Source organism: Anomaloglossus baeobatrachus, chromosome 10, assembly GCF_048569485.1.
Source record: "Anomaloglossus baeobatrachus isolate aAnoBae1 chromosome 10, aAnoBae1.hap1, whole genome shotgun sequence".
NCBI classification, from domain to species: Eukaryota; Metazoa; Chordata; class Amphibia; order Anura; family Aromobatidae; genus Anomaloglossus; species Anomaloglossus baeobatrachus.
In genome coordinates, this window is record NC_134362.1 from 202,158,725 (window position 1) to 202,185,844 (window position 27,120).

Sequence of the window (27,120 nt, forward strand, 5' to 3'; positions counted from 1 at the left end):
CGAAGGCTCCGATAACCTCCACACTGAGGACGTTGAGGTAAGGTATACGCTGTGTTAATAGCTTGCCATGTATATCACTGTAAAAGGAAGCGCAGAGAACCTTCTAAAGAGTCCTCCAGGCATCATCAACACAAGCAGATGGTTGGTAATTTACTGTGCAATATGTAGTCTCCGACCGACCGGTGCGGGAGTCTGTCCAGCGTTACAGGATCTATGCTATGGATTGTGAGGAGCGACTGCTCCCGATCACTGCCCCTCTGTGAAAGGGGAAAGGGCTCTTTGCTAATACTGTAATCATCCTGCAGACCTAACGAGAGAGGAAATCAAGATATAACACAATAACCTGTTACTATTAGCAACATTGATTTCTGCAATCAGGCATTTAGTCTGGAAAATAAGAGCGCTGAAGACATCTCAAGGCAGCGTGTGACCGGGGAAAAGGGGCAGAAGCGGAGGGAAGCGGGAACCGGCCCAATAGAGTGCACTGCAAAAGTTACACCAGATGGGGGCAGTCTGTCAACCTTTTCTCTATCCCTCTATCAATCTATCCATCTCTTTATCTATCCCTCTATCTAGCTATCTATCATCCATCTCTTTATCTATCCCTCTATCCATCCAACTATCTCTCCATCTATTCCTCTCTCCATCCATCTACTCACCCATCCATCCACCCATCCATCTATTTATCTATCTATCTATCTATCCCTCTATCCATCCATATATCTCTCTATCCATCCATCTACCCATCCATCCAACTCATCCATCCATCCATCCATCAATCCATCCATCGATCCATTTATTTATCCATCCATCTATCAATCTATCCATCCATCCATCTCTATCTATCTATCTATCTATCTATCTATCTATCCATCTATCTCTCTATCCACCCACCCATCCATTTATCTATCCATCCATCATCTATCTATTTCTTTATCTATCTCTCTATCCATCCAACTATCCCTCCATCTATTCCTCTCTCCATCCATCCATCTATCCATCCATCTATTTATCTATCCATCCATTTATCTATCTCTCTATGCATCCATCTACCCATCCATCCAACTCATCCATCTATCCATAGATCCGTTTATCTATCCATCCATCTATCAATCTATCCATCCATCCATCCATCTCTTTATCTATCCATCCATCTCTATCTATCTATCTCTCTATCCACCCACCCATCCATTTATCCACCCATCCATCCATCATCTATCCATCCGTCCATTTCTTTATCTATCTCTCTATCCATCCAACTATCCCTCTATCCCTCTATCCACCCATCCATAGCTGTCTGTCCGTCTGTCTATCCAACCCTCCATCCGTTTATCTCCCTATAGACCCCCGTGGCCGCTGTAATCCGGATGTTATCGGTGTATAGTATTAGATATCAATGACCTGCAGTAAGATATATTAGAAATAAGTCAGATAGAAGAATCTGTAGAGATGAGCGACTGCATAGCCTATGTCCTGCCGGGTGATGTCGGAGCCAGGACTGTTGATGCGCGTGCGCGGTACGACCCCGGTCTGATAATATAGCGGTGGCGGATACTGTCATATATTGTATGTGTATTTTCCATGAAGCTTTTTCTGTTCCTATATATAAACATACATGTATCCCACCATGGGAACATATGCTTCAGTGACCCCCCAGCTCTGCACCATATGTACAGAGATATTCTTTACACGTCTTCTTGTTTTCATGTCGCTCCTTTATTACATAATGTATACATTGCTATTTATATAAGTGAGCAGACAACCCACAGATCCGGAACTTCTCCGCGGAGGATCAAACACAACACAAAGAGTAGCATCCTCCCATCAATGGCGGCGGCGGCTGCTCCTATAGATCGGGTGTCACCATCAGACCCTCATCATCTGGAGATTTCACTCCTTCCCGTGTCACCTCTGACCTCAGAGAAATTAGAGATGGATAATCTCAAACAGATCTATAGAGGGCATCATGGCGGGGTCAGGTCAGGTCCTCCATGCCAACTGCAATACCGGAGTCCTGAATAATAGATGTGTGTCCACATTTCTAGGACCGGCTGACGTCATAGGGCAGGTTCACACATTGTAGACGGCTGGAGCACAAAGCCACCGCCACAATGCAAAAAACACCAGAAAACATACTACTTGCAAGGGCGGAAAGGGAAGGCACCGCTTATAGAAAGAACGATGGCCATCCAGCAGAGCGGGGTCCCAGATATTCTCATAATTTCACTGTACATAATATGGCCTTAAACTGTTTAATAAATCAGCTATATAGCAGCAAGTCACTGTCATATATGGTCTACATAATACTGCCATATAGTGCTAAGACAATTTCATAACTATCTGATATAATGCAACCTTATAGTGCCAAGACAATATCAAGTACGATCTACATAATTTTGCCATATGGTACCAAAATAATGCCATATACCGGATATATAATACTGCCATATATGCTATATTCAGTCTACATAATATTGACTCTATGAAAATGCCTTATAATACTGCCATGTAGTACTAAGACATATACTGTATATACAGTATACATAATAATGCAATATATTACCAAGTATTTCACCCTTTGCAGTGCATAGTGTGATATCTGCAGCCGAAATTGTCTACCTCGTCCTTGCTTATCCTTAAAGTGGACAACCCTATATCCAGTATCGGACAATCCCTTATCAATTGCTCCCCCCGTCTGATAGTATAACATGAAAGCACTGCAGACTTACCTCCCGGACCAGTGCCGTTCCTCCGGTGGTCTTCTTCTAGTGAAGGCTGCAGCCAATCTGAACTCTGTGTGGTGTCCTCCGGTGGTCTTCTCCTAGTGAAGGCTGCAGCCGATCTGAACTCTGTGCGGTGTCCTCCGGTGGTTTTCTCCTTTTGAAGGCTGCAGCCAATCTGAACTCTGTGTGGTGTCCTCCGGTAGTCTTCTCTTAGTGAAGACTGCAGCCAATTTGAACTCTGTGTGGTGTCCTTCGGTGTGGTCTTCTCCTAGTGAAGGCTGCAGCCGATCGGCGACAGCCACGTTAAAGACATGTGACTACTAGGGACCTAGCACGGAGATTGGAGGAACGGTACTGGTCCGGGAGGTAAGTGTGCTTTTACTTTATGCTGCATGGTGGGGCTCTTGAAAAGGGGCTGTCCAGTAGTGGATAACCCCGTTAAAGAACCCACCTAGTGCTGCCATATAGTTCCCATATAATTCCACCATTCAGTTTCCGAATGAAACCTTCATACCCTGCTACATAGTACTATGTAGCCTTAGTGGATTCTTGGGATTTCCATCTTTGCCTGGTTCACCTTGATCTTCGATGTAATTTAGGCTCATGGTTACAGAGATTTGCCCAAACTCACTGGTGGACACCCAGAAAAGAGGGCACCCGTGCAAGAACAATATAAGGGCCCTTCGCAGTCCAATAACTCATAATACAGAATTCCACTTGTTTTGGAGGTGGAAATGGGTCCCCTGACCTCTTGAGCTCCTGTGCGGCTACACAGGTTGCACCAATGATATGTCCGCACCTGCCCAAACTTCCGCAGAAGGAGCTTTATAAAGTGTGGGCACGTGACGCACGTCAACGATAGAAAACCCTTTGGTCTCGGGAGCGTCACACTCTAGTGCGGAGAGTAGCCGATGTTATGCACTATGGTCTCCAGGAGCGTGACGCTCTATAACAGAGAGTAGCCAATGTTTTGCACTATGGTCTTCAGGAGCATATAGCTCTAGTGTGGAAAGTAGCCATTGTTTTGCACTAGAGTCCGGAAAATCTCAGGTTGCACCAGTGATATGTCCGCCCCTGCCCAAACTTCCACAGAAGGAGCTTTATAAAGTGTGGGCACGTGACGCACGTCAACGAAAGAAAACCCTTTGGTCTCAGGAGCGTCACGCTCTAGTTCGGAGACTAGCCGATGTTATGCACTATGGTCTCCAGGAGCGTGACGCTCTAGTACAGAGAGTAGCCGATGTTTTGCACTATGGTCTTCAGGAACGTATACCTCTAGTGTGGAGAATAGCCAATGTTTTGCACTAGAGTCCGGAAAGTCTCAGGTTGCACCAGTGATATGTCCGCCCCTGCCCAAACTTCCACAGAAGGAGCTTTATAAAGTGTGGGCACATGACGCACGTCAACGATAGAAAACCCTTTGGTCTCAGGAGCGTGACACTCTAGTACAGAGAGTAGCCGATGTTTTGCACTATGGTCTTCAGGAGGGTATAGCTCTAGTGTGGAGAGTAGCCGATGTTTTGCACTATGGTCTTCAGGAGGGTATAGCTCTAGTGTGGAGAGTAGCCGATGTTTTGCACTATGGTCTCAAGGAGTGTATAGCGCTAGTGTGGAGAGTAGCCAATGTTTTTCACTAGAGTCCGGAAAGTCTCAGGTTGCACCAGTGATATATACGCCCCTGCCCAAACTTCCACAGAAGGAGCTTTATAAAGTGTGGCCACGTGATGCACGTCAACGATAGAAAACCCTTTGGTCTCAAGAGCCTCACACTCTAGTGCAGAGAGTAGCCGATGTTTTGCACTATGGTCTTCAGGAGCGTAACGCTCTAGTGCGGAGAGTAGCCGATGTTTTGCACTATGGTCTCAAGGAGCGTATAGCTCTAGTGCGGAGAGTAGCCAATGTTATGCACTATGGTCTCCAGGAGCGTAACGCTCTAGTGCGGAGAGTAGCCGATGTTTTGCACTATGGTCTCCAGGAGCGTAACGCTCTAGTGCGGAGAGTAGCCGATGTTTTGCACTATGGTCTCCAGGAGCGTAACGCTCTAGTGCAGAGAGTAGCCGATGTTTTGCACTATGGTCTCAAGGTGCGTATAGCTCTAGTGCGGAGAGTAGCCGATGTTATGCACTAGAGTCAGGAAAGTCTCACTACTTAGTCTCGGCCATTATTACTCTCAGTAGGACAAAGTTCAGAAAGTTCTTACAAACTTGCACCTTCCTGGAGTCTCGTCAAAAGTTCCTCGCTCGTAATCTTTTCTGTGTAAGTGCAGTACTGGGAGCTTGTTAATTTCGTCGGACACCGCCGTACTCCCCACTTTGTCTCCAAGTTCATTTTCCTAGTAAATATTGATGATTCTCCTCGTTGGCTCTTTGGGTATAAATTTGACTTTTAACGACTAATTTTCCGAAACGGCATTTTTTTTATGCTGGAACTGCGCCTTTTTAAGTGTGTAATCTACAGCATTAATTAAAGGCGACAATAAAACATATCCAGCGAAATGAAATAGCGGGAATTAGCGAAGCCCCAAACAAAAATTCATCTCGACTTCTAAAGGACGTCTTAAGAAGCCGCCCGTCGGTATCACTTCTTTTACTTTGTGTTTCTTCAGAAAGCCGGGTCACAAGGGCCTGAGAAACTATGTTTTTTAAGAAAACCTAAGCAATGAAATTCCTTTTCCTTAACTAGTGCTCTTAACATGATAGCGGCAGAATAAGTTCATCATAAACCCTTCACTTTTCCCGGCTCTACAAGTGATCTCCAGAGTAAGTCTCATTATAAGAGCCTTTTGTTACCTGATGTAATTCCTTGTAAAGCGGCATTACAAGACTGAAGGCCCCAGACGATGGAGGGGGAGGAACCAGAACAGTCTGGGAACCCGAACAGTCACATCCTGAAGATGACAGTCCCTTCAAATGTTTTGACCAGATTCTGTTTGAGCCAGGATCTAAGTAGATACGTAAATGCCAATCTAGGGCCTATCAAGCTGACACAATCTTCTTCTGACTAGGGGCGGAATAAGAATATAATATTTAATGTATTCAAGGATTACTCAAAACTTCATACATCAATATTGTCAGATAGAGATCATAAAAACAAGCACTTTTGCAATTTACCCCTTATTAAAATGTGCAGCCGTTCTTGAGTTATTAACACTTTTCTTTATAGCTCGTTGCCTAAGAGATCGACCACCACTGATATCTAATCTGTAATCACTCCCCTAAGGCTGGTCGAGATTAGGAGTTAACAGGTGATCCTGGACAGCTTTAAAACAGCACTTACTGTGACGATTAACCACTAGATTTCACCAGACACCACTAGTGGAAGAGGTAGTCAAACAAGCCGGAGGTCAGAAGCCAGGAAATCATGTCAGTAATCAGGGAGTATGCAGAGCCAAAGTCCGAGAACTATCCGGGGTCAGGAGCTAGGAAATCACGTCAGGTAATCAGGGAGTATGCAGAGCCAAAGTCCGAGAACTATCCGGGGTCAGGAGCTAGAAAATAACGTCAGGTAATCAGGGAGTGAGCAGAGCCAAAGTCAGAGAACTAGCCGGGGTCAGGAGCTAGGAAATCACATCAGGGAATAAGGGAGTGAACAGAACCAAGGTCAGAGAACTAGCCGGGGTCAGGAGCTAGGAAATCACGTCAGGGAATAAGGGAGTGAACAGAACCAAGGTCAGAGAACTAGCCTGGGGTCAGAAGCCAGGAAATCACATCAGGTAATCAGGGAGTGAGCAGAGCCAAAGTCAGAGAACTAGCCGGGGTCAGGAGCTAGGAAATCACATCAGGGAATAAGGGAGTGAACAGAACCAAGGTCAGAGAACTAGCCGGGGTCAGGAGCTAGGAAATCACGTCAGGGAATAAGGGAGTGAACAGAACCAAGGTCAGAGAACTAGCCTGGGGTCAGAAGCCAGGAAATCACATCAGGTAATCGGGGAGTGAGCAGAGCCGAGGTCAGAGAGCTCGCCTGGCTTGGAGCCAGGGGATAACATCAGAGTCATGGAGAACGGGAGGAAAAGGGTACTGGGGTCTGGGGTAGAGAGACAAGATAGGAACAAGCACTAACAGAAACCAGAGCACTCACCGCAGAGCTGAGACTACAACTGATGGTGCTCCGGGCGAGATTGCCCCCTAGTGAGGGAGAGCAATTACCCGAAACGAGGATTCTGGAAACAGGCTCATACCATACCGACTCAGGCCCTGAGACCAGAAACCACCCGCCCACCAGCACAAAACAAAAAAGAGCATCGGTTCTGCAGAAGAGCAGAGCAACGCAGGTAAGAACCATGACACTTACAAGCTTAATAGAAAAGAGCATGTAAGCTCTGCGCATGTTCTGCTGTCTAGAAGTGATGGTCGGTCACCAAGGCAACGAGCTGTAAACAGGACAAAAGTGTTAATATCTCAAGAATGGATAAAAACTGTAATAAGCAGTAAACTGCAAAATTTGCTTGTGTTTACACGCACTATCCGACAATACACATTTATGAAGATGGCAAGAATCCTTTTAGAACACCTCGAACGATGGTTCCATAACAATTATCCAGTCTACACTGTCTATTGACCACCCAGCCGGTGTAAGCAGGCTACGGAACAGCCACTGACTGACAAATATGTTGCTGATCGGTGGTTGACTAATTGTGCTTGATGCAGACAACTCCATATGAACCCTTTAATTATTTCCTTAAATTAAACATTTAAGGATGAATAGTTCCAAAAGCTGAATCAGATTCTTTACTGTAAGAGCATTAAAGTTTGCAATAGACACCACAGAAACTGTTTTTATTGGTGTACATTGCCTGTTGTGTCACCCCAAGCCCTGGAAGTTTATAGTCACATGCCGGCTATATATATTGCATTTCCGAAAAAATAAGGCAGGGCCTTATATTATTGTTGACTCCAAAAGATGCGTTAAGTCTTATTTTCAGGGGATGTCTTATATTTTGTATCGGCGTCCGTGATCGTGTGAAAAATGAATATTCACCCCTTCTTTCTCCCCTTCTGTGATTCAGTCAGTCTGCCATATTACTGCTCTAGGATTGCAGCACAATGCTTAGACTGGCCGGTGGCTCTCCTCACCTCAGCATGAAAGCTGAATATAAATATACGCTGACAAGCTCGGGTCAGAAGAGTTGCTGCGCAGTCCAAGCATTGTGCTATGATCCTCGAGCAGTAATACGCCAGTCTGACTGAATCACTGATGCTGTGGAGAGAGGAGTGGGTGGGAATTATGGGCGGAGGAAAGGGGTGAATATTCATCTCCTTTACACACCTTCCAATCACTAATGCCGGCGCGGAGTGGTGAGCGAGGGAAGGGGTGAATATTCATTTCCATTAACAGATGTTCCAATCACTGATGGAGGTGCAAAGAGGAGGGCGGGGGAAGGGGTGAATATTCATTTTCTATTAACACACCTCCCAATTACTAATGTCGGCGCGGAGTGGTGAGCGGGGGAAGGGGTGAATATTCATTTTCTATTAACACACCTCCCAATCACTAATGTCGGCGCAGAGTGGTGAGCGAGGGAAGGGGTGAATATTAATTTCCATTAACAAATGTTCCTATCACTGATGGTGGCATAGAGTGGTGGGTGGGAGAAGGGGTGAATATTCATCTCCATTAAAAGATATTTCAATCACTGATGGAGGCGCAGAAAGGAGGGCGGGGGAAGGGGTGAATATTTATTTTACATTTACTGGTGACCCAATCACTTATGCCAATACAAAATATAAGACCGCCCCTAAAAACAAGCCCTAGCGCATCTGATGGCGTCAAAAATAATGTAAGACCCTGTCTTATTTTCGGGAAAACCTTAGGCCTCTTCGTATTCTGTAGTATTCTATGGCCTGTGTCTTACGGATGCCCCCTTACAACAACTTAAAGAGGAGCTTCTAAGGGTTTCAAGAGGTAGAGGAGAATCTGGGGCACTGCTCCAAACACCTTTTTACTGCTCATGCCGTGCGATCAGTGTCCAATGTGTCCATAGTAAATAGGCAAATATCCATGCTGCTCTGGGGTGCTCATTTTAGAGGAGACATATCCAAATAAATTTATGGAGAAAACGGCACTCACCAGTTCTTGCTGTGCAGGAAAATTCTTTATTTATATGTGGAGATTACATACATAGGGCTTGCGAGGAGGGAGCGGACCACCCGACACGTCAGACGACGGCCGTTTCACACTTTGTCTCAGTGCTTCAGCTGTACGAAACGGCCGTCGTCTGACGTGTCGGGTGGTCCGCTCCCTCCCCGTCAGCCCTATGTATGTAATCCCTACATATAAATAAAGAATTTTCCAGCACAGCAAGAACTGGTGAGTGCCGTTTTCTCCATAAATTTATTTTTATTGCCTCTAAGGGTTTCTTGTGCTTGGCGCCAGGATACTTCAGAAGGCGCCTTACCTAGTCTAGTGTACAATTGTGCTTTTAGGGGAGAGGAAACAGGGAATGATTGACCATACAGAGGACTTGGCGGGAAACTTGCAGTTGATGTAGCACGATGCGGCGCTAATAACACCTCCTAGAAAGGCATCAGTAAAGGTCGGCAAGCATGGTCCTGCTAGAGACTAGTTACTAACTGTAACTCAACCAGCGACAATGGGGTTGGAGATTTTTGGTTTGGGCCATTTTTTCAGGACACAAAACAATGACTCTGGTTTTTAATAGTGACGTCATAGATTCCTAGTAAATTCACGGGCCGCGTTACATTCGTGGATTCACGGCGGCCACGTCTCTATGCGCCGTCTACAACAAATTGATTAAAAGTGACACAAATCCCGAACATCCCATACCCGGAGACAAAATTCCCCAACAAACCATATAGTTTAACCTCTACTTATGACTATTGGCACATAGGGAACGCGGGACGGGCGAGTGACAATTGAAGCGCACAGATTAATGACAACCTCCGCTCGCTCCGACGATAGACATCTCAACAGACCGAGAAAAGCAAGAGAAGAAAAAAAATGAAACCCGAGGATTAAGATCTTCATTTTTTTCCTTGTGCATTCCAATTGTTCTTAAAATATTTGGCAATGTCAATTAGTAACTGAGCAGAGTTAGCTGATGAACGCAATTTTCCAGTAGACTGATCTCCCTATTGTTGTAGAGCTAACAGCAGATTTCGAAGGTCATTATCATTCCCTGGTAGCTTGGCCCAGCTGCTCCTTGTTGCGAGAGCCAAAACTTTGCACCGGGGCCTGGGGATGGTATGCAGCTTTTTTACTGGGCTGGGGGGCGAGGAGTGGGCGAGAGACAGAGGGGGTCACGTGACTTAATATGACTAAAGTGTACAGTAAACTTGTTTTAACACATTCCAAACCGCTGGGTTCATTTTGTTGTAGGCGAATATGAGACTGATGATTGTCTACTGTCTTAGAGTGGTTTTAGGTCGGGTTCATTCGAGGGGATTTGGAGCTTTTTGGGTCACATTCACGTTTTTTGAAGGCCACATTTTTTTGTTTCACCTTTCAATATAATCCTCCATGCATTGAAACTATTGCAGCAAATGTATAACATGTAAAGGAGGAGATTTATCTTAAAAAATGGTAAGAAAAATGGACAAAAGTTGTCAAAATGCTGGGAGCTGTAGTGTAGCCCCAGTTGAAGAGCTACTGGTTTAGGTGGCACCATTAGATTTTTCATGCTTTAAGAATTAGTGTCACTCGCCTTTTGCATGCACATGTCAGCAGACATCTACATCTGTTGGTGATTGACTGCCAGGACATTGCCACCTTACATGCTCACATCACCAGACATATACATCTGTTGATGATTGACTGCCAGGACATTTCCACCGTACATGCTCACATCACCAGACATATACATCTGTTGATGATTGACTGCCAGGACATTGCCACCTTACATGCTCACATCACCAAACATCTACGTCTGTTGATGATTGACTGCCAGGACATTGCCACCTTACATGCTCACATCACCAAACATCTACGTCTGTTGATGATTGACTGCCAGGACATTGCCACCTTACATGCACACATCATCAGACATCCACATCTGTTGATGATTGACTGCCAGGACATTACCACCTTACATGCACACATTACCAGACATCTACATTTGTTGATGATTGACTGCCAGGACATTGCCACCTTACATGCACACATTACCAGACATCTACATTTGTTGATGATTGACTGCCATTGCCACCTTACATGCACACATCACCAGACATCTACATCTGTTGATGATTGACTGCTAGGACATTGCCACCTTACATGCAAATGTCACCAGACATCTACATCTGTTGATGATTGACTGCCAGGACATTGCCACCTTGTGCCAAAAGTTTACAACTTTTGCACAAACTTGTGCAAAATAACTCAATGCATTCAGACTGACATACCTCACATTACACGTTGCCCAGGTCAAACTGCAGAAAAAGCTCGTAATTTAAATCTAGAACGTCACCTTAGATTTCCATGCATTCTGTCATTGTCTATGCTCTATGTCCAATCTCCACCCTTTTCCACCAACGTATGGAGGTATTAATAAAGGATATGTGAGCAATGTTCAGGAGCACAAAAAAATGTGCCCATCTAAGACCTAACCTATGAGATGTACACAGATAATTCTACCATATATGTAGCAGTCTATGGACACCAAAGAGTCAGCAGGTGAAAGTGTCCCATACTTCAATTATTGGTTCCACCAGTTTTTTTTTTGTTACCAAATGATTTAAAGGAGTTGTTGAGGACTTCGATATTGATGATCTTTTCTTAGGATAGGTCATCAATATCAGATGAGTTTGGGTCCAATCTTTATTTTTATATAGCGCTAACATATTCCGCAACGCTTTACACACATGAGGAACAATGTCCCCATTGGGGCTCACAATCTAAAATCCCTATCTGTATGTCCATGGAGTGTGCGAGGAAGGTGGAGAACCCAGAGGAAACCCACACAAACACGGGGAGAACATACAAACTCCTTGTAGGTGTTCTACTTGGTGGGATTTGAACCCAGGACCCCAGCGCTGCAAGACTGCAGTGCTAACCACTGAGCCACCATGCCGCACTAATCAACTGTTTGCAAGTCTGACGACAGCTGCCAGTAGGTAGTGTATGGAGCCATCATTCCACAGATCCATACATTGTGTAGTCGTCATTTTCGTGTTTTGTGGATCAGCTGCTATTGACGTGAATGTGATCTAAGCTTAAAGGGGTTGTCCACTACTTTTACATTGATGGCCTATCCTTAGGATAGGTCATCAATGGCTGATCAGCTGGGGTCCGACACTCTGCACCCCCCCAATCAGCTGTTTCCGGTCTACTTTTACAATGATGGCCTATCCTTTGGATAGGTCATCAATGGCTGATCGGCCGGGGTCCAACACTCTGCACCCCCGCCAATCAGCTGTTTCCAGTCCCGGTGCGGCAGCCGGAAATGCTCAGCTCTGGCGCTGCTCCGTCTTCTGATAGCAGCCGCGGCCGAGTACTATACATCCACCTTCTATTGATTAGAATGGAAGGCGGCTGTGTAGTACCCGGCCTTAGCTGCTATCAAAAGACGAAGCAGTGCCGGAGCTGAGCATTTCCGGCTGCCTGCTGCTGCTACTGGGACCGAGAACAGCTGATTGGCAGTGGTGTGGAGTGTCGGACCCTGACCGATCAGACATAGGCCATCAATGTAAAAGTAGTGGACAACCCCTTTAAGCACCCAAATACGGAAACTATACAGTAAACAGACCGGTGGTGATCGGTGTAGTGTTTATTTCTAGCTACCACAGGACCTGTACACAGCTGACCAGAGGGGGTGCTTGGTGCAAGACCGCCAATTAACTTGTGTAGATTTCCTGTCCTATTAATATATAAAGGCTGCTTTACACCTTACGATATCACATACGATATCGTATGCGATTGTACCCGCCCCCATCGTATGTGCGGCATGTTCAATTTGTTGACCGTGTCGCACAAACGATTATTTCCCGTCACACGTACTTACCTTCCATCTGACCTCGCTGTGGGCAGCGAACATCCACTTCCTGGAGTGGGAGGGACGTTCGGCGTCACAGCAACGTCACGCGGCAGCCGGCCAATAGAAGCGGAGTGGCGGAGATGAGCGTAAACATCCCACCCACCTCCTTCCTTCCACATTGACGGCGGGAGTCGCGGGACGCAGGTAAGATCTGTTCATCGTTCCCGGGGTGTCACACACACTGCGATTTGTGCTACCCCGGGTACGATGAACAACCTGATGTGCAATTTTAAGGAAATGAATGACGTGCATGCGATGGATGGTTTTACGTTCAATCGCAATCGCACGTAGCTGTCACACACTACAACACTAACAATGCCGGATGTGCGTCACTTACGACGTGACCCCGCCGACACATCGTTAGATTTGTTGTAGAGTGTAAAGCCCGCTTTAGTCTTGGAAACCCCTTGATGGCATCCTGGCCACTTCCATTTTCCCCAGGAATCTAGAAAGTAGAAAAATATGCTACAATCAGACTCATTACCAGGAGTCATGTCCATCATTTACCTTCCTTCAGCTAGGTGGAGACAACCGTTTTTTCCCTCATCCTAGAAATCGGATCAATTATACTAATCACACTCTGAATAGACTTTATCCGATTTTCTCAGATATGAAGAAGACGTATATAAAAACTTATCTTCTCCATTTTGTCAGTCTGTGATAATCGGACCACACTCATCTCGATTTTTTCCCTGGATCCATTGACTTGCATAGCCAAGGGAAATCGAATTTATGGAGACAACTTGGACATGTGCAATTTTTTTCCTTGGACAAACTCAGTCCGAGATAAAACTGGACTTGTGCGCTGGACTTGTTGTGCGCTGGACTTGTTGTGCGCTGGACTTGTTGTGCGCTGGACTTGTTGTGCGCTGGACTTGTTGTTGTGCGCTCGACTTGCTGTGCTCTGGACTTGCTGTGCTCTGGACTTGCTGTGCGCTGGACTTGTTGTGCACTGGACTCGTTGTGCACTGGACTCGTTGTGCACTGGACTCATTGTGCACTGGACTCGTGCGCTGGATTTGTTGTTGTGCGCTCGACTTGTTGTGCGCTCGACTTGCTGTGCTCTGGACTTGCTGTGAGCTGGACTTGCTGTGCGCTGGATTCGTTGTGCGCTGGACTCGTTGTGTGCTGGACTTGCTGTGCGCTGGACTCGTTGTGCTCTGGACTCGTTGTGCGCTGTACTCGTTGTGCGCTGGACTCGTTGTGCGCTGGACTCGTTGTGCACTGGACTCGTGCGCTGGACCCGTGCGCTAAACTCGTCGTGCGCTGGACTCGTGGGGCGCTGGACTCGTTGGGCGCTGGACTTTTTGTTCGCTGGACTCGTTGTGTACTGGACTCGTTGTGCACTGAACTTGTGCACTGGACTTGTGCGCTGGACTCGTTGTGCGCTAAGCTCGTCGTGCACTGGACTCGTTGTACTGTGTACCGACCCATAGGATAACTTTAATCCGAGTGAGATCTGATGTTTTGTCAAATCGCACTCGGACTAGTCTGCACCGAGCCTTCATCGGACCGGTTACAATAATTTACACCTGTTACTGTATTTTCGCTTCTCACCTGAACACCATTTTGCTATGATATAAATAAGCTTAATATTCTGACTATTTAAATCCTGGTTGTAAATTCCCTTGAAGGGCAGAGAGACCCAATCTGCACCGGCGGTGAGGACGGTGAGCCTGGTGGAATCCACTTTGTCTATTTTCTTCCTTCTTCCTCTGTATAGTTGCACACGCTGTAATCTCATTTCTAAATGCATGGAATATATTATTCCGTAAACATGTTATTATTGTGAGCACATCATGGCTTGTTCTGTAAAAAAAAAAAAATAAAATAAAAATAAAATAAAAAAAAAATGGAAAAAAAAAGTTAATTTTTGTGACAGCGGCCTTATCACGCTGAGAAGTGTTTGGATTGGCAGGCTGTGATTTCAGAGGATAATAAACAGAATTTCATAGTAAAAACAATATTTAACATGGCGGAGATTTCCTCGGTATCAGGTTCAGTTAAATGCAAAGCAGCACGGGTTTTTTGTCCCCCCTAAGCTCAGCTGTTGTAACTGTGCTCCATATGAAGCCTTTCATTCTCGGATACGGAATATTGTCCACGCTGTTTCCTGTTTGCTTGAGATCAACAAAACTTCCCTGGCAGCGGGCATTGAAGCTCAGTACCAGCCGGCAGCCATTTGTGTAGGGGCTGAAAGCATCACTACGATGGGTGCCGGCCTGCCGGCTTTATTAATTAACTGGCAAGCACTGTTGTTTCCCTTTTCCATAATGACTCCTTTTCACACTACTTTTCAGCATTTGAAAACACCATGGGCTTTAAAGAGGATCTTTCAAGAGTTTGAGCATGTTAGACTGGCCACATTCTGCAAAATTGAATAAGACATATATTTTTTTACATTTCTCATCTGCGCTGTGGAGATATTAGCTTGCAAAATTTAGGTTAGAATTTATGATGAACCCAACCGGGTGCTACTAGAGATTATTCTTTGAGGGCGGGGTACTTTGTCCCCATCATGAGCAAAAGGCATCATGAGAGCTAAGTGATTACAAACACTTCCAGATCACCTATCATGGCAGTCAGTGTGAGGGAGAGCACAAAAAAAACAAGAACATACCCCAGAAGGTCAGAAGAACATGCTTTTTTTTAAGAGTTATAATGACAGACAACACTGCCTTCAGTCCTATTCTTCATTTACTGTGTACTATAGATCAGAGCTTAGTATGATTATAAACACTTCCAGATCTTTTTCAACGCAGACATTGTGGGGGGAAGGAGAATACATCTAAGCTGAGTGATTAGAAATACTTCCAGATCACCTATCATGGCAGTCAGTGTGAGAGAGGGAGAGCACAAAAAAATGCCCCAGAAGGCTGGAAGAACATGCTTTTTCTTAAGAGTTGTAATGACAAACAACACTGCCCTTAGTCCTAATATCTGCATCTACTCTGTACTATAGATCAGAGCGGAGTGTGATTCTAAACACTTCCAGATCTTTTCTCAAGATAGGCATTGTGGGGGGAGGGAGAATACATCAAAGCTGAGTGATTACAAACACTTCCAGATCACCTATCATGGCAGTCAGTGTGAGAGAAGGAGATCACAGCAGAGCTAGTGTGATTACAAATACTTCCAGATCACCTATTATGGCAGTCAGTGTGAGAGAGGGAGAGCACAGCTGAGCTGAGTGTGATTACAAACACTTCCAGATATTCTATCATAGTATTTGGTATGAGGGAGGAAGAATACTGCAGAGCTGAGTGTGATTACAAACACTTCCAGATAGCTTATCATAGTAGTTGGTGTAAGGGAGGAAGAATACTGCAGAGCTGAATGTGATTACAAATTCTTCCAGATACCCTATCATAGTAGTTGGTGTGAGGGAGGAAGAATACTGCAGTACTGAGTGTGAGTACAAACACTTCCAGATACCCTATCATAGTAGTTGGTGTGAGGGAGGAAGAATACTGCAGAGTTGAGTGGGATTACAAATAATTCCAGATCTCCTTTCATGGCAGTCAGTGTGGGGAGGTAATTTACAGCAGAGAAATTCGTAGAGGGAAAAAAGTGGAAGACGCCCACCATGTTTGGCTACTACACCTGAATTCTAAACCCTCTAGGTATGAATTATAAAAATTATTTATTCTATATCTATTCATCAAATTTTGTTAATTTGCAGATTTTGATTTGTTATAGGCAGTGAATCGTTTCATTAATGTTTTTGGTAATCATTAACATTATTGGTCCATGATTCTTTACATATCCTACGATTAAAGGTGCTTTTGACACCAGAAAAGTGTAAGTTTTTAATATGTATAGAAGTTTCACATGTTTTTAATGTTTTCTCAATAAAGACTTTATTGTATTATACTATCTGGATGCATGTGCCGAAGTCCTTTCACTTTTGTCTACAGCAGAAATTAGTGTGATTACAAACACTTCCAGATCTAATCTCACAACAGTATCAGTACAAGCAGTGAGAGGAGAGCTTTAGTTTTAGATGTGTTTGTAATTACACACAGTTCAGCTGTATGCTCCCCCCACACTGACTACCCTCAGAGGAAATCTGGAAGTGTTTCTAATCACTCACCTGTGATTTATACTAAACAGTAGGAGCTGAGAGGAGAACATTTTTTTTTCCTGTTCATGATGCCTCATGCTTATGATAAAATAATGACATACAGGGGACAAAGTACACGCCCCAGAAACAAATATCTGGTAATGCCCGTTGGCCTGATCATAAATTAGAACCTAAAACAATTTAATAGCTCCACAATGGAGATAAGAAATTTAAAAATAAAAACTGTTTTACTGACCTCTGATCCACTTTTTAATGATGCAACCAATTTAACATGCTAAAACCGGTAAAAAATCCTCATTAAGGGTTTTTTTTTAAGAATTTGTGCAAATTTTGTGCAGCATATAAAATATGTTTTTTGTAAGTCTATAGGAAAAGCAGCAAAAAGAAAGGTCATACAAAGACTGCAAAAAAATTACTAGTAACAGGCAGATTCTTTGATCCTGGCGAACTGTCGTCCTCCTCTCAGTTGCTATCCTCTGACTTCCTTTATTAACCTCACTCTGGGGTGGGTTGGGTGCGGTTTATAGTTTATTCCTTGCTGAGGTCTAGAGAGGTAGTCTCTTGTTGTTCCAAATACTACTGTGGTGGCTGCCTATACCTCAGATAAGTGTTTGGCTTTTGCAATCTTCCAGGGTTCTGGTTATTGCAGTCGTTGTTCCCTTGTGTCTTCCTATTGGGTTAGTGGTGTTGACTAGTGCTCATACCCTCTATTCCTACTTAGCGCTAATTTGCCAGGGAAAGACAGGGCCCCAGGTATCCAGCTCGGCAACAAGTATATAGGGTCGGTGAAGGTGACGTACAGGTTGTGGTCAGGGGTCACTGCTTCCTTTGTGTTGTCCTATATGGCTGGTATAGCCTCTCTCCCCTGCCGTGACAATAAATTATGTTTTCTCTGCATTGTATATGATTCCCTCTCAATGATCATAAATCTGAAGAATTTTTGGAATTTCAAGTGGGAACCCCCGATAAAACCAAAATAACCCATTTATGGCTGGATCAAAAATATTAAATGAATATTCTAGGTTGCTCACATCATGGCCATCGTTATTGAAACCCGATGGATCACATTGTCATATGGACCATAAATGATGGAGACCTCATGTTGTTAAAGGGGGCATAATTTAGGGTGATGCAATCCAAGTTATGCATCCACGTCTGCATTCCAAATCAAGAGTCATAAGTTCTACCCAGATCTGTGTACATCTCGTACATCACTGGACTGTGTGGATGCATGCAACTGACAAACGACTCATGATTTGGAATGCAGACGGGTTTAAGACGTGGATGCATAACTTGGATTGCATCACCCTAAATTATGCCCCCCCTTAAAAACATGAGGTCTCCATAATTTTTGATCTATATTACAATAGGATCCATCGGGGTTCAATAAAGGTGGCCATCATGGCTCTCGTGATATTTGCAGAATCTGCACTATTTGACTACGACTTAAGGGCACTTTACACACAGCGATATCGATATCGCTAGCGAGCATACCAGCCCTAGTCGGTTGTGCGTCACGGGCAAATCGCTGACCATGGCGCACAACATCGATAGGCCCCGTCACACATACTTACGTTCCCTGCGATGTCGCTGTGACCGGTGATCACAGCGACGTCACACGGCAGCCGTCCAATAGAAGCGGAGGGGCGGAGATGAGCGGGGGAAATATCCAGCCCACCTCCTTCCTTCCTCATTGCCAGCGGCCGCAGGTACGATGTAGTTCATCGTTCCTGGGGTGTCACACGTAGCGATGTGTGCTGCCGCAGGAACGACGAACAACCTGCATCCAGCACCATCAACGATATTTGGGATTAGAACGACGCGTCAACGATCAATGATAAGGTGAGTAATTTTGATCGTTAACGGTCGTTCCTGCATTTCACACGCAACGACGTCGCTAACGAGGCCGGATGTGTGTCACGACTTCTGTGACCCCAACAACATCTCGCTAGCGATGTCGTTGCATGTAAAGCCCCCTTTAGACGGGGATGCATAACTTGGATTGAATCCCCCTAAATTATGGCCCCCTTAACAACACGAGGTCTCCAAAATTTTTGATCTATATGACAATGGTATCCATCGGGGTTCAATAAAGGTGGCCATCATGCCTCTCATGATATTTTCAGAATCTGCACTATTTGACTACGACTTGCGCTAAAAAAACGAATTGATTTGGGGCCATGGAAGTTTTGCACACAAGTTTCGAGCTTGATCTTACCTTACCCTACATCAAGTGTCGCCAAGAGCGTTATTTTCCCTTTGTTTGAGTAAAGTATTGTATTCGGCCCATGGTGGGCCCATTATGGAGGCAACCACACTTTACTTTAGATCTATAGTTTTCTTTCCCACAGGCACCATTAACTGGATGGGACCATTTCTTTTCCTCGCATTTACCAAGAAACTCCGTAGGATTTAAAAACATATATTTGCATCTAAAACGAGTCCGTCATGGAATCTCGCTTAACAAATTGTAGCCCAGTAAAAAGTTCTTTGAACAAGAAGGTTTTAGCGACTCAGTTGGTGCAGATTTTTCTAACACAAACCCCCCGCCCGCTCGCCTATACCCGATTATTTCAAACCACTTTATCATTTATTATATGTTACGCTTTAGCAATTTCTGCAATGAGCGAAACGTCATTTCCCAACAAGTGTATAATATAAGCTGGACTAGGAGCAATTAAGTGAGTAAAACACAGATTCATGGCTAACATTTCCACAAACAACAATACAAACATTTTAAGAATTCCTGAAATATGTTTCCCCTTTTTTTTTCTTCGGCTTTCAGATCAGCCTACACAATGTCTTTGTGTGTTTAGGTTTCAGTCCGATTAGCTTTAGTCACACTTGATAGTTGGAAAGTAAGTATTTTGCAGGCATTGTGCATACAATATTTATTATGATTAGTTTTGGGGTACTTGGGGGGGTCTTAATCAAATGTGGACGTTTGTACCATAATTGGGGGCCTTTTATAAAAATAAAGGAGTCAACTTATGAAAATGCAAATTTGATGAGATTTGCAAGAGGAATATTATATTTTTAATTGTTTTAGGGGGACATCAGTAGAATTTCTTTAGATTTCCTCTGAGTCCGATCTCCTGTTATAACTATAATGGTCCGAGTACAGACCGTCCGCAGGTCCGGACCTGTAATTGACAGCTACATATATGCCCATGAAGTTGTCAGGTTTGGATCCGGAGACCCGCTGTCAGTCTGTGTATCGTAGTCTATACGTGGACCGTGGATGCAGCATTAGATTCAGTGTATGCACTAAAAGTCTACTGTCAATCAATGGTATGAAAAACTAAGTCCCCTGAGTAAACACTAAGTCCCCCGAGTAAACACTAACTCCCCTGAGTAAACACTAAAGGCTGCTTTACACGGTACGACCGATTGTGAAATTTCACAATCGATCGTACCCGCCCCCGTCCTTTTTGCGTCACGGGCAAATCGCTGCCCGTGGCGCACAAAGTCGGTAACTCCCATCACACGTACTTACCTCTCGTGCGACCACGCTGTGGGCGGCGAACGTCCACTTTTTGGAGTGGGAGGGACGTTCGACGTCACAGCGACGTCACACGGCCGCCGGCCAATGGAAGCGGAGGGGCGGAGATGAGCGGGACGTAAACATCCCGCCCACCTCCTTCCTTCACATAGCCGGCGGCGGCCGCGTGACGCAGGTGAGCTGCTGTTCATCGTTCCCGGGATGTCACACGGAGCGGCGTGTGCTACCCTGGAAACGATGAACAACTAAATTAAACAATATTATGGAACCTAGTGAGCAGTACACGACTCACGATTTGTGAGCGATACTGCGTCGCTAGGAGGTGTCACACAGGCCGGCATCGCCAGCGATGCCGGATGTGCGTCACAAAAACCGTGACCCCGACGATCTATTGCACGATAGATTGTCTGGTGTAAAGCAGCCTTTAGTCCCCTGAGTAAACACTAAGTCCCCTGAGTAAACACTAAGGGGCACTTTGCACACTACAACATCGCAAGCCGATGCTGCGATGCCGAGTGCGATAGTCCCCGCCCCCGTCGCAGCAGCGATATCTTGTGATTGCTGCCGTAGCGAACATTATCGCTACGCCAGCTTCACATGCACTCACCTGCCCTGCAACGTCGCTCTGGCCGGCGACCCACCTCCTTATTAAGGGGGGCGGGTCGTGCGGCGTCACTGCGACGTCACACAGCAGGCGGCCAATAGAAGCGGAGCGGCGGAGATGAGTGGGACGTAAACATCCCGCCCTACTCCTTCCTTCTGCATTGGCGGCCGGGACGCAGGTAGGAGATGTTCCTCGCTCCTGCGCCTTCACACACAGCGATGTGTGCTGCCTGCTGGAACGAGGAACAACATCGTAACATCGGTCATTCCCAATTCATTGAAATGAACGAGGCTACTCCGATGATACGATTACGACGCTTTTGCGCTCGTTAATCGTATCAAAAATGCTTTACACACTACGATATCGCCTGCGACGCCGGATGTGCGTCACTTTCAATTTGACCCCACCGACATCGCACCTGCGATGTCGTAGTGTGCAAAGTGCCCCTAAGTCCCCTGATTAAACACTAATGCCAGCGTCACACGGGATAACACCCCTCGCTGTGGGCAGCGAACATCCTCTTCCTGAAGGGGGAGGGACGTTCGGCGTCACAGTGACGTCGCACAGCGGCCGGCCACTAGAAGCGGAGGGGCGGAGATAAGCGGGACGTAACATCCCGCCCACCTCCTTCCTTCCGCATTGCCGGCGGGACGCAGGTAAGCTGTGTTCGTCGTTCCCGGGGTGTCACACGGAGCGATGTGTGCTGCCACGGGAATGACGAACTACCGGCGCGCAAAAGGAGGACCGACATTTTGAAAATGAACGACGTGTCAACGAGCAACGATAAGGTGTGTATTTTTGCTCGTTCACAGTCGTTTGGAGGTGTCACACGGTACGATATGTCATACGATGCCGGATATGCGTCACTAACGACGTGACCCCGCCGACATATCGCATGATATATCGTACCGTGTGACGCCGGCATTAGTCCCCTGAGTAAACACTAAGTCCCCTGAGTAAACACTAAGTCCCCTCAGTAAACTAAGTAACTTGAGTAAACTAAGTCCCTCGAGTAAAGAGTGTCACATGACCTTACTCATCTCTGCTCAATGGAGGATATATTGCAAATATTTTACCTGAATAAAGTCCCACTACATCTGGCTGTTGACCAAAGGAACAACATGAAAAATGTATGGCCATGGTCTAGAGGTACTCCGCTCTCTTGAAGGATAGTCTTGAAGATTACAGCACTGGGCTGGGATGTTTCTGTATATTAAAGGGGTTGTCCAGTTGCTGAGCAGTGGGTATGCCATCGCTGGGAGTCAACCCAATTGGAAAATCAGGGGACTATAATCCCTGTTTCAGAATAGTGTGGCCGGACCGCTGCTCCATTCATTCTCTATGAGGCTGCCGGAAAAGGTTGAGCTTATTGCCCAGCAGCTGCATAGGAAACAAATGGAGTGTGGGTCCAACATGTACATTGCTGATGCTTCCGAACAGGGATGAAAGTGGTCGGATCGTCACAGCTCAGTAAGTGATCACTTGTCCTGTGGATACTGCATTTCACCAAACCACCACCTTAATGTATTACCCCTCCCCCCCCAATGACGTACTGCCAAACCAACTACAGTTGCTCAGAAGTGAAGCATGTGATCAGTGGCTGCACTGCTATTAAGGGTTCATGCTGATAATTAGTATATTTCATTATGTGGATGGATATGCATTTGCTTGGTTGGTCGCCGTTATTGTCCTATATAGATTTTCATAGCAGAATCGTTCTCATTGGAGCCACTTAAAGGGACTGTATCGTCATTTTCTAGGAGTGCGCTGCTCCACCGCCTCCAGCATTTTGCTTGCCCTTGGGTGGTGCAGACCTGCTTCATTGTTCCACTGCTGGCCTGACTTGTGCTTCATGGTTCCACTGCTGGCCTGACTTGTGCTTCATGGTTGCACTGCTGGTCTGGATTGGGCTTCATGGTTGCACTGCTGGTCTGGATTGGGCTTCATGGTTGCACTGCTGGTCTGAATTGTGCTTCATGGTTGCACTGATGGTCTGAATTGTTCTTCATGGTTGCACTGCTGGTCTGAATTGTGCTTCATGGTTGTGCTGCTGGTCTGGATTGTGCTTCATGGTTGCGCTGCTGGTCTAAATTGTGCTTCATGGTTGCGCTGCTGGTCTGGATTGTGCTTCATGGTTATGCTGCTGGTCTGGATTGTGCTTCATGGTTGCGCTGCTGGTCTGAACTGTGCTTCATGGTGCGCAGCTGGTCTGGATTGTGATTCATGGTTGCGCTGCTGGTCTGAATTGGGCTTCATGGCTGTGCTGCTGGTCTGTACTGTGCTTCGTGGTTGCGCTGCTGGTCTGTACTGTGCTTCGTGGTTGCGCTGCTGGTCTGGATTGTGCTTCATGGTTGCACTGCTGGTCTGTACTGTGCTTCATGGTTGCGCTGCTGGTCTGGATTGTGCTTCATGGTTGCGCTGCTGGTCTGTACTGTGCTTCATGGTTGCGCTGCTGGTCTGGATTGTGCTTCATGGTTGTGCTGCTGGTCTGGATTGTGCTTCATGGTTGCGCTGCTGGTCTGAACTGTGCTTCATGGTTGTGCTGCTGGTCTGAATTGGGCTTCATGGTTGTGCTGCTGGTCTGTACTGTGCTTGGTGGTTGCGCTGCTGGTCTGAATTGGGCTTCATGGTTGCGCTGCTGATCTGTACTGTGCTTCGTGGTTGCGCTGCTGGTCTGGATTGTGCTTCGTGGTTGCGCTGCTGGTCTGGATTGTGCTTCGTGGTTGCGCTGCTGGTCTGGATTGTGCTTCATGGTTGCGCGGCTGGTCTGAACTGTGCTTCATGGTTGCACAGCTGGTCTGAATTGTGCTTCATGGTTGCGCTGCTGGTTTGAATTGTGCCTCATGGTTGTGCTGCTGGTTTGAATTGTGCCTCATGGTTACGCTGATGGTCTGAATGGGGCTTCATGGTTGCGCGGCTGGTCTGAATGGGGCTTCATGGTTGCGCTGCTGGTCTGGATTGTGCTTCGTGGTTGCGCTGCTGGTCTGGATTGTGCTTCGTGGTTGCGCTGCTGGTCTGGATTGTGCTTCGTGGTTGCGCTGCTGGTCTGGCAGAGGCAGGTTTTCTTCTCTAGGAAGAAGCGCAGAGGACCTGAGGATGATTGGATACAACTATCCGGCCAGCGTCCGAGGATCAAGTCTGCGAGCGCTCACTCCATCCCCAGGAGACCAGACACCTCTCATGCTGCAGATGAGCTGTAAACTATAGAATTAAAAATCCCTCCATTTTTGAGAAGATTTTTAATAAGAGGTCAATTACAAAGTTTCCTGTCTTTACAAGAACTTTACAATTTTACTCATTTGATAAGATGAGATGACTCCTTTTATAAGGATATGAAAACAAGCATAAAACACAACGCTGTATATATATATATATATATATATATATACATATAGCCTTATACGTAGCTTTATCTGGCTTTATATAAAAAGCCTTCAACATAGCCTTCCATAACAATCGCCCTAAAAGCGCCCCCCCCTATAACCATCATTACTTGTTTCCATGTTGCAGCTCTTTGCTCCATATATTCCTTTTTCTTACATTTTGCCAAGATTTTAATATTTCTAAATCACCAAGATTTCTGGGTCGTGGATTCGCTTATTTGGTGTTCTGCATTTATGGTAACAGCAAAAAAAAAAAAGAAAAATAATACCCCGTAAGAGTAAAGCAGCACAAAGCATGTAGATTTACTTCCGAAAAAAATATCCTCTCGCCGTGACAAATAAGGAAATTATTTTTTATTAATAGTCTGTACTTCATTTTGGCCAGCCAACTGCTTCTCGTGAATCCACTGCCTGAGCAAATCCACAGGACTTTCCTTTCAATAGGCCCTGACTGTGAAGCCTCAATTGAGAGATGCGAGGATTCGTCCAGAGGAAAGAGAAGAGAAAAGAGGTTTTGATTCACATAGAAGAATACAGAATACACGGCCTCTCCTCCCCCAGTTACTCCTCACCTTTTAATTCTGAATTAGTTAAGCCCCGTTTAAAAGGTGCATAATCTATTGTAACAACCCCAGAATTTACATGGCAGAACTATGTACTTCTTACAAGGATTTAACTTTTTTAAATATATGTATGTATGTATATATACCGGTATATATATATTTTCATTCTGCCCGTCTTATAGCTTTTTTTAAATATTTTATTTGATTTACCTTTTACTTTGAATTCTGTTTTTAATTATCTGATTTTATATATACCAGTATATATATATTGACTCTTTTCTTCTAATGATCTATATAATGTGTGTGTGTATATATATATTTTTATATATATATATATATATATATATATATACACACACCATATATTGTGTATATATATACCGTACAGATGTTTATATATCTTTTCTTCTAATGTGTTTTGTATCACCTGTCACTTCTGTATTTTTTACAACTTTTTTTGTATTGTATAGTTGATCACTTCTTATCTTATTCTATATATATATATATATATATATATATATATATATATATATATATATATACTTTTTAACCCTTCCCCTCTAATGTATTTTTTGTATCGCCTGCCACTTCTGTATTTTTTTCAGCTTTCCTTTTTTGTATTGTATTTTTTATCACCTCTAATTATACATTTTTATATATATATATATATATATATACATGCACATGTATGTATAATGTATATATATATTTATATGTATGTATATATATATTTTTTTAACTCTTCTAATGTGCTTTGTATTACCTGTTACTTTTGTATTTTTACAACTTTGACTTTTTTTGTATTGTATTTTTGATCACCTCTAATTATACATTTTTATATATATATATATATATATACACACATGTATGTATAATGTATATATATTTATATGTATGTATGTATATATATATTTTTTTAACTCTTCTAATGTGCTTTGTATTACCTGTTACTTTTGTATTTTTACAACTTTGACTTTTTTTGTATTATATTTTTGATCACTTCTAATTTTACATATATAACACACACACACACACACGTATGTATAATGTATATTTATCTATGTGTGTATATATATATAGGTTTTTTTTAAATTATTTTCTTTTACTATGTTTGTATTTTTGATCCCCTCCAATGTTTTAATACGTTTTTTATATATATATATATATATATATACACACACATATACAGACGTACAATTTATATATTAACCCTTCTGATGATATGTTTTGTGTCGCCTGTTACTTTTGTATTTCTTACAACTTGTTTTTTTGTATTGTATTTTTAATTATCTGTTTTTATATATATATATATATATACAGTATATACTGTATATACTGTGTGTATATATATTATATATATATACTGTATATACACACACACGTACGCACAGCGTATATATTAACCCTTTCTTGTGATGATGTGTTCTGTATCGCCTGTTACTTTTGTATTTTGGCTCCTTTGTTGTATTTCCCCTCATGTTTTCGCATCCACACTCTATTAATTGCTCAGATCACTTTCCAGCCAGTGTTTTTTCCCTCTCAGATAAATGTTTAGACTGAAACAAAGCGCCACCTCAAAGCTCCGCCATCAAACGACACAGTTGCTGTCTGGAATAATTTTTCTTATTTGACTTAAAGGTCTTTTTTAATTTTTATTATTATTTAGGGAAAAAAAAACCAAAAAAAAAAAACCAGAGGGATAATTTATGTTTTTCCCCCCTCATAAACAGGCGTTGGTAACCGAGTCCGCAGTCAGAAGCTTAACATGACATTGTTTGCTTTTCACGACATATCTTGGAGCCGGCTGCAGCTGTGCCTTTACTCACAATAGCAGATTAATTAACACAATCGTGTTGTCTTGGCTCGCACTCAATGAGTAGGTCTGTTGCGGGACAGATAGGTAAATCCTATAAATGTGAACGAGATAAAAAATAGACTATGGTAGTGGCGTTGCGTGCCAGTATTGCTCCTGACTAGTCAGCCCTGTCAGGGGCGATTGACTGCAATCAGTGCGGCTACATTTCGCAGCCCGGACCCTCCTCCTCCTCATGACGACAAAAATTCAGAAAAAAAAACATTTGCAAAGAGCATCATGACAATCAATAACCCATCCTGTATTATCAGTGTGCGTCTGTGTATATTAATTTTAGCTTTTTTTTGTAAAGTGCCATCGGATTGCACAGCATTGTATATATTCAATAATAGTGTTCCTAATTATTATTAATATTTTAAGGGATTTAAAAAAATGAGCAAAAAAGGTCTTCTCCTCCAAA

General features: G+C 44.2%; 1 protein-coding gene across 5 annotated transcripts in view; it reads left to right on the top strand.

Moving 5' to 3' along the window:
• The window catches only part of ZNF536 (zinc finger protein 536), an 841,915-nt gene that overhangs the window by 370,703 nt on the left and 444,092 nt on the right, over window positions 1-27,120 (top strand). The window lies entirely within an intron of this gene.